Source organism: Lepeophtheirus salmonis, chromosome 1, assembly GCF_016086655.4.
Source record: "Lepeophtheirus salmonis chromosome 1, UVic_Lsal_1.4, whole genome shotgun sequence".
Classification (NCBI taxonomy): Eukaryota; Metazoa; Arthropoda; class Copepoda; order Siphonostomatoida; family Caligidae; genus Lepeophtheirus; species Lepeophtheirus salmonis.
This window is the reverse complement of record NC_052131.2, coordinates 33,464,023-33,476,144: the sequence shown is the minus strand read 5'-3', so window position 1 is coordinate 33,476,144 and position 12,122 is coordinate 33,464,023.

Below are 12,122 nucleotides of genomic sequence, written 5' to 3'. Positions count from 1 at the left end.
AATTTTTTTCCGAAATTTTAATATTTGGAATTTAATTTTTAAATTTTTTGTGAATATCTGTAGATTTTTGAAAAAAAAATTTTTTTAATTTTTTGTGAATAGCATTGTACTTTTGAAATATTTATTCAAAAAAATTTCATTCTTGAAATATAATTTTTGAAATTTTTTTACAAAAAATGTAATATTTGAAATTTAAAAAAAAAATTAAAGGAGTAAGCAACAGAAAAGAAGAAGAAAATTATATACATAAACAGACACGTGACGTTATCAATGACCAAAATTTATAATTTATAAGGATTGATATGCTAGACTTATCCGGACGGGACCAAGAGTTACTACGGTCTGCAATCCTAAATAAGGACCAACATAACACTATACCTATGTATATTTTAATATACGTAAAAGCATTTTTCGTTAAATCTATTTTTAGGTCCTCCAATCATGATCACAGTTATAATTATTCATGAAAATATCTCAATATGTAGGAGTTTTGTAATCAAATATCCATTAATTTACACGTTTAAATCTAAATTAAAGAGAGGGCAGCATATCAAATAAGTAAATAGGTGATTAAAAATTAAATGTAGACTTATACATTTTAGGTATGTTCATTGTCTAGTGCTTTGTTTGAAATTCCATCCACCACTATACAAATAAAAATGGATTTTGGATCTCATCTTTTCTTTTTATGAATTAAAAGGAGGAAGAAAGTTCTCTCTAATAACTCAATAAATTCTCTCTAATAACATCACTCCGGGCAAAAGTCTAGAAGATATTTGTGGTTCAACAACATAAAAACAATGTTGAACGAAAATCAGAAAAAAAAACCCACCAAAAATTAACGTGATCACCCTTATATTTTGGAGGATTTATGGAAGGAGAGCAGTTTAGATGTCATAAAGTTTCATTAAATTTAGGTGCAAGCACCTAAGACGTTAACGAACTATACACAAATCACACTCTGTAATAATATAGGCAATATGGGAAATAATCCCATGTCAATCTACTCAGAGTCCAACAACAGCGGCGTCTGCAGGGGCTCCAGCCCCTCCCCCAAATTTAGTAATTTTTGCTTTCTATTAGAAAATGTAATATTTGAATTTTAAATTTTAACTTTAATTTTCCCAATTTTGTTCCAAAAAATTTAATTTTCTATGAATAGATCGTATGGATTTTTGAAATTTTTCTCAACAAAATTTAATATTTGTTTTTTTTTGGTGAACAGCTGGGTATTTTAGAATTTTTTTCAAAAAAATTTAACACTTGAAATTTAATTGTTGAAATTTTTCCGGAAAATTAAATATTTGAAATTTTTTCAAAACAACTTATGTAGCAACGAGCGTGTGTAGCTTAAGCAAAGTGTGTCATATAATAAAAGAAAAAGAAATGGAAATACATAACTACATTAAAAAAACACTTTTTATAAGTTGATTGATGCCTAATAGCTCCAAGCAATACCGGGTACTCCGGCAGGAATTATATGAAAAGTAAAAGTACTTTTTTTAATGTAGTCACTATTAAGACAATAATCGTACGCAGAGCAGATACTTTATAAAATACATTTTTTGAAAGCCACATTGACAAAAGCCATTTTGCTGAAGGGACAATTTACCGAACATACATTTTGCTGAACAGACACATTGCCGAATGACCATTGTCTGAATGACCACTTGCCAAACGAATACCTATTTGAAAAAAACAAACAACATTTAATGATGATTCATGCTGCAATACTAAGCAATTATGATTCCCATTCATGTTACTCCAACTTTAAAAGATAAAATGTGTTATTATTTGCCACGAATGGAATGACTAAGTGTTTATTAATTAATTCATTTTATTATGAAGATCCTTCAAGAGTTGTCTCCAACCGCTATACGAACCGTTGTAACAAAAACCAGACAATCACATAATAAATCACAAAATACCGGCCCGTGCAAAATTATTTACCGATGATGTGACTTTTTAAGAGGTTTTGTGGCCTCCAATCTGATTGTTTCGTATTTTTACTGTTAAAATAAACAAAAATCCTTCCTGTGAGAGCGTAACAACTTCCACAAGTGAGACCATGTCCAATCAGGAAACAAAGAGGATCGAAATTGCAGCCCTCCTCTGAGCAGGAGTGCCTCATAACAACATTAAGGAACAGGTTGGGGCATCGTTGAAGACAATTTACAACGTTTCCAATCCCTTGGAGACTGGGGGTGATCTCAAGCATTCCCCTGGGGCTGGCAGGAAGCCCACTGTCTCAACAAGGCAAGTAAAGGCAGTGTTCAAGAGGACTCCCAACAGGTCCATTGCCGACATGGCCAGAAAGATGGGAACATCGAGATCAACTGTTTCAAGGACATTGAGAAGGGCTGGAGGAAAGTCCCTGAGGCGTACTGAACGCCCTCTGCTAACTGAACGTCAGCGAGAAGTCAGACTTGAGTGTGCCAGAAAATCTTGAATGATATCAAGAGCTCATCTGGACGCATCATCATTTTTTCAGATGAGAAAACTTTTACGGTCGATCCTGTTTTCAACAGGCAAAATACTGTGTTGTGAGCTTTGAAGATGTGCAAGATAAGCACCGCTATGTGGCAACAACAAAGCACCCTGCTTCGATGATGATGTTGGGTCTCGTGGCCTCCAACGGGAAGGCCTTGAAGCCAAGGTCCTTCCGTGGATCAAATCCATAGTCGGCAACTCTCCTTGGCTTTTTCAACAAGATGGAGCAACCGCCCACGCTTCCAAGAAAGCTCAGGAGTGGCTTAAGGACAACATGAACTTTTGGCCAAGGACTACTGGCCCCATCAGAGCCCAGATCTGAACCCACTAGACTTATCTATCTAGGCGCACGTGGAAACCAAGGCCTGCAAAAAACGACACAAGAACATAAATGCCTTAAAGGCTGCTTTTAACAAGGCCTGGGCCTCCATGGGCGCCGATTAAATCCAGCAAGTCTGTGGCAGCTTCAGCCGTCGCCTGACCAGTTTCATTGAGTCAAATGGTGGCTACATTGATTAAATTTGATCACAAACTATTTTATTATTCTAAAAATGTATGAATAATTGTTTCTCAAATCATTCGAAATGTCATTATTGTCTGCAATATGTTCTGAACAAAAATCGGTAAATAATTCTGCACGGCCCGGTACACATTGGATTTTGTATCAGAATTCAATGTTTGGAAAGTTTTTTGTATTATTTTTCACAAGGACTTGTGTTCTCTTTGTAGCGTAGATTTCTCGTCCAATAACAAATACATCTTGATCAAACTAAGAAGTTGGGTGTCTCCAGGACCACCATCTATGTCGCCAGCATGTCTGTAACGTAGGAGAGGAAGAAGGGATCTGTCAAAAAGAGTGAGAGTGGAGCAGCCACTCTTGACAGCAGTAATGTAAGAAACTCATATTCTCTGATACAAGACTCTTTTGAACTATTTTTTGACACTTTTGACTCCTCTACAGGCCTACAACTTTTGAGTACATTTCGATGAGAATGCCTGCAGTGTCCGTCATCCAAACACCGAGGCCTTCAAAGCCACTGTCATCCAGCACTGGGACGCCATAATTGTAGCTAAGGACTACTACATTAATGATTAAGAGAGCTCAGGCACAGAACTATTTTTAGTATTAATTTTTTGAAATTCTATTGTTAATTTATAATTAAAATCTTGTTGAATTTTAAAATTCAAAGTGTTCAAGTTTAAATGTACCAATTGGTAGCAGTATGAATAACCATCAAATGAATTCATTAATTTTTGGCAAAATTTTCATTTGGCAATTTGTTCATTCGACAAAGTGGTCATTCGGTATATTGTTTAATTAAAAAAGTGTTCAAGCTACATGCTTTTTGAAAAATAATAAATGTAATATCCGAGGTGTTATATGGAGAAAACCATTTTTTTCCCCGCAGTAAAAACAGTTAGTTAGTTACCTTGAATAAATAAAAATCATCAATTCGTAAGAAAAAAATCAATAATCTTTGATTTTACCGATTTAAAAAACCACACACATTATTTTCTTAGACACAGAAAAGGATGATAATTTCCAAAAATCAGAATATTCAGACCACACTAAAAATCTAGTGGACGCCACATAATTTAAAGTTATTCCTTAAATTATTGTAATAATTTGTATACGCCATATTGGCTCTGTTGACATTTGTTGAAAAAAGAAAACATAAAGTTTTGAAGTATTTATAAAATACATTTTGGATCTATTTTCCCCGTCTTCCGTCCGTACACAAAATAAATTTTCCCTTTTGACCAAACTTCCACAAAAGTTGAAAGTTATTTTCCACCCAACTTATGCAGGCCTGTAGAAATCTAGGTCTTATTTGAACGTGCGGAGTAGAGGACAAGTAGGACTTTTGATATTATTGGCTCGATATTGCTGAAATTTTAAAGGATGGGGATAATGACATCACCAACCAATCAGTATTAAAGCTCAATTACTTTGGACTAGTTGATTTTCATGACCTATTTTGCCCACATATCCATAAAACTGTACTTTTCTACTCAACTTTGAGTTATTTTAATCGATCAACAAATAAAAGGAAAATGAATATATTTGCATTTTGTTCCCACACCTTTTTTAATAACATTGGGCCTATACGGACAATTAAATTTATGTGCATTTTGAAAAAATAACAGTTATTTAATACGTACTCAAAATATTACTTGATTTTGAATTTTAATAATCGCTCAATAAGTCAAGGAAATATGAGCAAACACATTTTTGAAAAAAAAATCAAAAATTATTTTTTTGAAAAAACGTTTCATTAAATAATTTTTGCAACATTTACAAAAATGCACCGGTTATCCTTTGTTATTTTTTGAGAACATTGTTCTTCATTACTTTTTTGTTTTTTCAAGCACGAAAAAAATATTGATAGTTTTGTGTTTCTCTTTACAATGCCAATTGTCATCGTCGACGAAAAATACGGCCCAATGACACCGCCAGCATGCAATCCACACCAAACAGTAATTTTTGGGGATGTAATGGCGCCTCATGAATCACATGTGGGGTTTTTCCAGCCTAATAGCGCATATTTTGCTTGTTAACAAAGCCATTGAGCCAAAAATGTGCCTCATCGCTGAAGATGATTTTACGTTGAAAATCAGGATCATTTTCGAATTTTCCTTCAGTCCATTTTACGAATTCCCGACGTTTGAAGTGGTCAAGCGGCTTCAGTTTTTTGTGTCAACTTGATCTTATACGGGTGTATGCCAAGATCTTTTCGCAAAATTCGCCACAACGATGTCACAGAGATGCCCAACGATTGAGAACGGCGCGTAAGAGACAAATTTGGGTCAACTTGAATTGATGCACTTGCGGCAGCAATATTTTTACACTTCGTGCATTTCTTTGTCTCACTGGCTCAGGAACATTATGTAGCGTATATGTGGACTCAAATTTTTTCACCAAATGTTGAATTTTTGATTTTGCAGGTCGATTACATTGACCATAAATTGGCGTTAACGCTCTTAAAGTTTTGATCAAAGACTCACCACTTTTGTAATCTATTTTAATAATTTGTAAGCGTTGCTCGAGTGTGTACTGCTCCATGATAAAACTACAATTATTTCTGAGCACAGCTGTGAAAGAAACAATAACAAATATGACGTTGTTTTCTAAAACTATCAACGTAAAATGTAAGCGTTCCTATTGAAAAACCCTTTATTAGGACACTTGTAATGTTAAAGTGCTTTTGAATAAATTAAAAGAATGGAATTCAAACTGATAATCTATCAAACGACATTTTAGCAAAGCAGACCCTTGGGATAGTAGCATTAATTCCTTAACTTTTTAAAGATCGAGGTGTATAAAAAATAGCAATGATTCTATTTTCCTACATTTGTTAGGTCTTGAGTAAACTCAGTTTTAGGTTAAATTATAGGGGGATTTAATTTAGTAAGTTTCTCTGATGAGAGATTATACCCAGTTAGGCATGTCATTGAATAGGAAATTGCCATCTCATAGCAACTCCAACTGCAAGCAGATGGTTAAGGGTAATTATGGAATTAGCTGGTTTTTTTTGTATTGAAGCTTAAAAGGCTCAAGGTATTAGATCGGCTGTAGTAAATCTAAAAAGGGTATTGAGGTTCGGTCCAGGAAATAATCAATCAAGGGTTTAGGTTTCAGGAATCACGAGCTATTCATCGTATTTATAATGTCCTTTTAAGGAAATAGTTATTCATAACTGATTAAATTTATTGTATTTCTCTACAGACCGTTATTGAATATCAAGAGAGTATTATCGATTTTTAAGTCATTAAATATTTGTATATAATATACATATACGGAATACGAATGTAAATATTTATATATAATGCGTTCCTGGGTGCCAACATAGGAGAGTTAAACAACTTAGGAAGATTACAAATGTATAGCTATGCAATGATATTAAAAAAATTATATATAACAGTTTATAACCCCCCCCCCACGTAATTAAAGAATTTTTTCTTCTTAGTAGATAATTTAATATTTGAAATTATTTGTTAAAAAAATTAATATTTGAAATTTAATCTAATTTAACAAATTTTTGTACAAGTTTTTTTTTCATTAGCTTTGGATTTTGAAATTTTTCTCCAAAAATATAATATATAAAAAAATTTTTATATTCAAAATTTATTTCTAAAAAATTTAATTTTTCATGGATTTTTGAAATATTTTTCCGAAAAATTTAATATTTGAATTTTTTTTGTGACCCACAATGGATTTTTTTTCATAAAAATTTCAAAAACCAAGCCCCCTTCAAAAATATAGTCCTACAGACGCCCCTGAATAGGAATTAAAAATTTATCTACACCAAATCCTCAATCCTACTCTCTGTCAAGCCATTCATGAGCACACGACACTCTTGCTTACTTTATGTATAATACTTATGATCCATTTCTGTGAAATTTTTTATCATAACAATCTCAATTATATTTTGCAACATATATAACTCTAGAAAGATACAAAAATACTTGTATTTTCTCCCACAAGTGTCCATTACAAAGGGAACACTCATTTTGTACAAATGAATACAAGCCAAAAATGAATTTATCTCTGTAAGTGCAGAATCCAAAACGGATCTCCAATACAAAAATACTTTGAGATGCATATTTTTTTAAATATATCTTTTTTTAAATTATTCATCAAATATTTTTCTTAAATATAAGCTATGCTAAACCTCATCATTTGAACCCTTTTTAATAATAAAAAATACTTTTACATAAGTTCTAATAATCCCACTTTTAATTTTGGGATTGTTTTAAGTGGTAAAAATTACTCTGAACCATAATAGTACCGAATTACTATAATGCCAGATATTTCAGATGACAGGGAGATAAATTGAGACCAGTTTTGAATTCTGCGCTCAAAGATAAATTACTTTTTTAGCTTGAATTCATTTGTACAAAATGTCATGAAATAGGCATTACAATCGGGAAAAATATGATGATATTGTTGACTATTTCCTAGTAGACCCTCATAAAAATTATCGCCAGAAGTTTGAGTTTCTCTGTATTAACTTCTGATTGTGAGTTCCTTGGGCCATATTTATTTACAAAAATTTAATTGAGAATATTAATTTTAGCATCGATGAACTCATAGTAATATGGATATACCACATAAATATGTAAAAGTCAAATATGTACAAATTATTGTACTCCTCTTAGTTCTAAAGTTTGAGAAGGAGATGATATATAGCCCCTCCCATCACAGATAAATCACACTATCTAAGCCTCATATATTATATGACCTAAAGATTAAATACAAAATCAATAAATTATGTTCCAACATTTGAGGAAGTATTCACTAATGCAGGATTGTATCACTATATAACTACGCTCAGGCTAATGACTACAAGATGGTGGAGCGATAGAAGGGGGGAGCACTCCCTCTGATATACTTTTTTTTTTTCAAATCTATAAATATTTTGTGGAACGGACATCGATTATTGTTAACAATTACAAAATTTGTGAAAAAAGGACATATAATTAAACTTTTTATTCCAATCTTATTTTGGTAAAAATTCGTAATACATTTGAATAATATATGTCAAAAGGTAAAGTTAATGTTATTAAATGTAGAAAATTCAATCAAAATGTGTCAAATTTTGTATTTAAAAAAAGTAATTCAATTTTTTTTCTAAAAAGAAACTGAATTAAAAAATATATTTTTCAGCAAATATATGCCTGAAACAACAGATCATATCATGTTTGATTGTAGTCAATTGCCATCACCCTATAATTACGTCAAAGCTTTGATGAAGGAGCTTTTTACAAACATCTCGAAAAAGGTGATTTCTTGTCATCGAGCCAAAATGATAAAGTTGATGGGGTAATCATTAATAAGTCACAGTATATCGTCTAAGGACAACATTTTTGTATGTTACTGTGTAAACTGCTACAAAATATTGACAGCGTTGGACTCGGTTACCCTTTTTCCTTGAAAAGATTTTCTTCGTTGTCCATTCATTCACTTTTGCTTGTTAAATTTTTGAACTGTGGGGAAAAAAATATGAAGGAAATTTTTTTTGTGGGAATGGTAAAATGAATGTTCTCTCGTCTACATGGCAATAAATCCAGTAAATTTTCAAGATGTCAATAGCTACTAAAATATAATAAAATAGTAGGTGTTTGTCCGCTGATAAAAAGCAAAGGGTATTTATTTCAAAAACGGAGACAGATACAGACTTTAAAAATAAAGTATAAGTTGTTCAGAGTTCTAAGTTACGTACCATAAGCTATGTTTCATTCTGATCGGACTAGATTCCTGGGCTCTGGAGAGCATGCTTTTTTTTATTGTTTTTGTTGATTGGAAAATGCACCAAAAAAAATTAAAGTCCAAAAAATTGAAAGATAGGACGTACATATATCAAATAAGAATTAAGAATGGAATTAGGAAGAGGATTATTGAGTTTGTCTTAGTGTGTATTAATAAAATTAAATCTATAATACGGGTACTTAGGGGGTATCAAGGTTAATATAAATACAAGGTTAGACCATCCTGTAATTGTGCTTACTAGAATTTTCAATTTGATATATCGTACCGACTGCTGAGCAAGAGAGGGAGATTTTGACGTCATAGAGAATAGAAAGGGCACCCAATACAAATTCATAAAAGACCAAAAATTAAGAACTGGGAATACGTTGTGGGCCAAGAGAGAGAAGTTTGGTATCCTTGGAGTATGACATTATATCTTATTTAAATTTTAAAATATATATATTATTACTAATTGATTATTATTATTACGATAATAATACCTATTCGCCATTCAGAAAAAGTATAATGTAATCGCACAATGGTACTGTCAGTGTTACAGTTGCCTTTTTTGATTCTCCTACAACATAATTTATCATCATTTTCCAAAGGACCCCTCAAGGAGGATAAAATGGGAAGGGGGCTTGTCATCGAAAGGACCCCTTAGGAAAATATCCTAGAATTTGTGATAATTATTTTGTGGAAAATGCTTATAAAAGGGATTTAAATGGCGAATTGCTGGGACTACTTATAAAAAGAAAATTGAAAAAAGATGCTATCCCTTCCAGAGGTCTCATACTTGGAGAAGGATTTGAACAAGCTCCAAGGAAAACGAAATGAATTAAGATAGTGGACCATTTTGAAGAAGATTCTAATGAAATATATTTAGAGATATTAGACAAATCACCCAAACCAACGTAAAATCAACTCAAACACTTGTGTTAGAAAAGGTTAACGCATCTAATCAAGCATGTGTATCCCGGATTATACAATTAGTAGGGCTTCTAATACCAGAAAAGATCCACTCATTCCAGAACTCGAGTCACTAAGGAAACAGAATACAGAGCGAAGTTTTCTTCTTGTGTCAAATCCACAAAGAGTCAATATGAGAACTGTTTGACTGTGGATTAATTAGTTCTATTTCAATAAAGTATTTGTTTTAAAATACTTAAGTTTAATTAAATCATTACATAACAATGCATATTAAGATTTTTTTTTAATTCATGATCTCTAGTATATTTAATTATGTTGCACTTTATCACAATGACCTATTCTTTAATGTTGGGAGTGACAAAGTAACACTATCTTTTTTTAGATTAAACTCCACACATTCTCCTAGGAGTCTTCAACTAGTATCTTCTATTTGATGAAGAATGATTATGATAATTTATACTCATCCTAACAAATGACAGTGAATACAAATAACTTATAAGTAATTTCAATATATATATGCATTGAATATATTGCTCTTGGATTGAATGATAGAATTGATGATGACAAGGCTGAAGAGTTAACATAGAATAGCTAATAACTAATAAGTCTTCAATTTGATTTTACTATTGGATTTGAGTGAAATCCGAAAATCTTCTTCGTTTCTTGGTGTAGTCCACTATGGGAAAGTGATCCTCTGTAGGAACTGAGACTTAGCTTCATTTGCTTCACTACGAATTGGAAGATCCTCAATGGGTTTGAATGTCTTTAAAAAAGAATTGTTAATATTGATCTAAATTTTATTTACGGCACAATGATACTCATAGTCAAGAAAAAATAATCATTAAGGGTGAGCCTCGTCCATTTTTCCGCTCAATCTCCAATCCTAAATATTGGTTCAGTTAATTAGAAGGAAAATAATTGTCTTAACGCCTAACGGATGTTTAGTGTTTACTATAGATTAGCTTTATTGATTACTAGTAGTGCAGGGCTGAACAGAGGTGAATAGAAACAAAGAATAATGGCAGAAGAAAACAGAAAGAGAGAGAAGAATGTAGAAAGAGACAGAGGGAGAAAAGAAGAGGGTAAAGACAGAGAGAAAAGAAATGGACCCTTTTTTACTTCATTTTCTTTCAAAAACAGCCTCTTTATGATCTCGGATGCCCCTCAAAAGTCATAGGGACATGCTTGCCCATTCTATACGCCTACTTGCTAAATTTCAGAATGATCTGTTGCCCCGTTTTGGATTCCATGAAGGAAACAAAAAAAAAAACTAGACTAATAAATACATATAATGTCTTTTTACAATAGTTAATTGAAGCAGTTACACTAGTAAAAGTTATTAAATCGATGGCGTGTTTATAGTTTAAGATGAATTTGGAAAATATACATGTGGAGAGAATGAGTTTGAGGGTGTTTGCTAGTGATGAGTACAACAGGTGATTTATAGCTTTGTATTATAGATTTCCAATCAATATCAGCAGATTTTTGTTATTGCCTTCAGAATTTATTCCAGTAGGCTTAGTGCATGCTGGAAGCTGTAAATTGTTTTAGATAATACTTAACTTGAAAATAAACATAAAGCCCTGCATAAAGTTCAGAGATAGCACTTTCTAGATTTAATTGTAAAGAAAAAAATCACAATTTAGCAATTAGAAAAGGAAAAACGATTAATGAGTCTAGTCTTTTTTTCTTTTTTGGTAATTTTTTGTTAAGTCGTGGTGTGTTAACATCTCCCTATAAAGGAAGAATTCTCGCATATCTTTGGTGTTAATTGTTTCAAAAAGGTATTTTAAAATAAATATATATGAATTGAAATATAATTATAATATTTTCCCTGCACTAATATTATTTTAAATATAGAAAGTTCTCTTCTTTATAGTAGTAATTCATTTTCTCTCCCCAAAATCAAATAATTGGCAGCTGATATTAACAATGGTATTAATTCAGTAATACCATATGTGTCGCTCCCTCTTTCTCCTTGCGTTCTTACACAAATCCCATCTCTACCTAGTAAATACTGAACAAAAAAGAAGTAGGGAGCATATGCAACAACCGTATTTCCTTTTCTAATCGCTAAACTTAATTTTTTCTTTTAACAGATCCCTTCTTTACGCATAAGTGGTCACAAGTTTGAAGAACATATATATAAAAAAACCCTTGTTTAGCATAATTCCAGATGCAGTCACAACTTCCTGCAATTTTAGTAAAATAATATTTCAATTATGTTTATTTTTTAGTTTGGGGGCATTATGGGGCCCCCATAGTTATAGTATTACTCCAATTACTCATTGATTGTAAATAATAATATTTTTTTTTATTTATAAAAAAATGGTTCAGAACGACATCCCATTTTTCTGACTCAAATAATCCACGGAATTGTACGGGATATCCAATAAATGCCAATTTAAAAATAAAATCAGGCTGATAAAAATCCTAATCACGCCCCTTATTA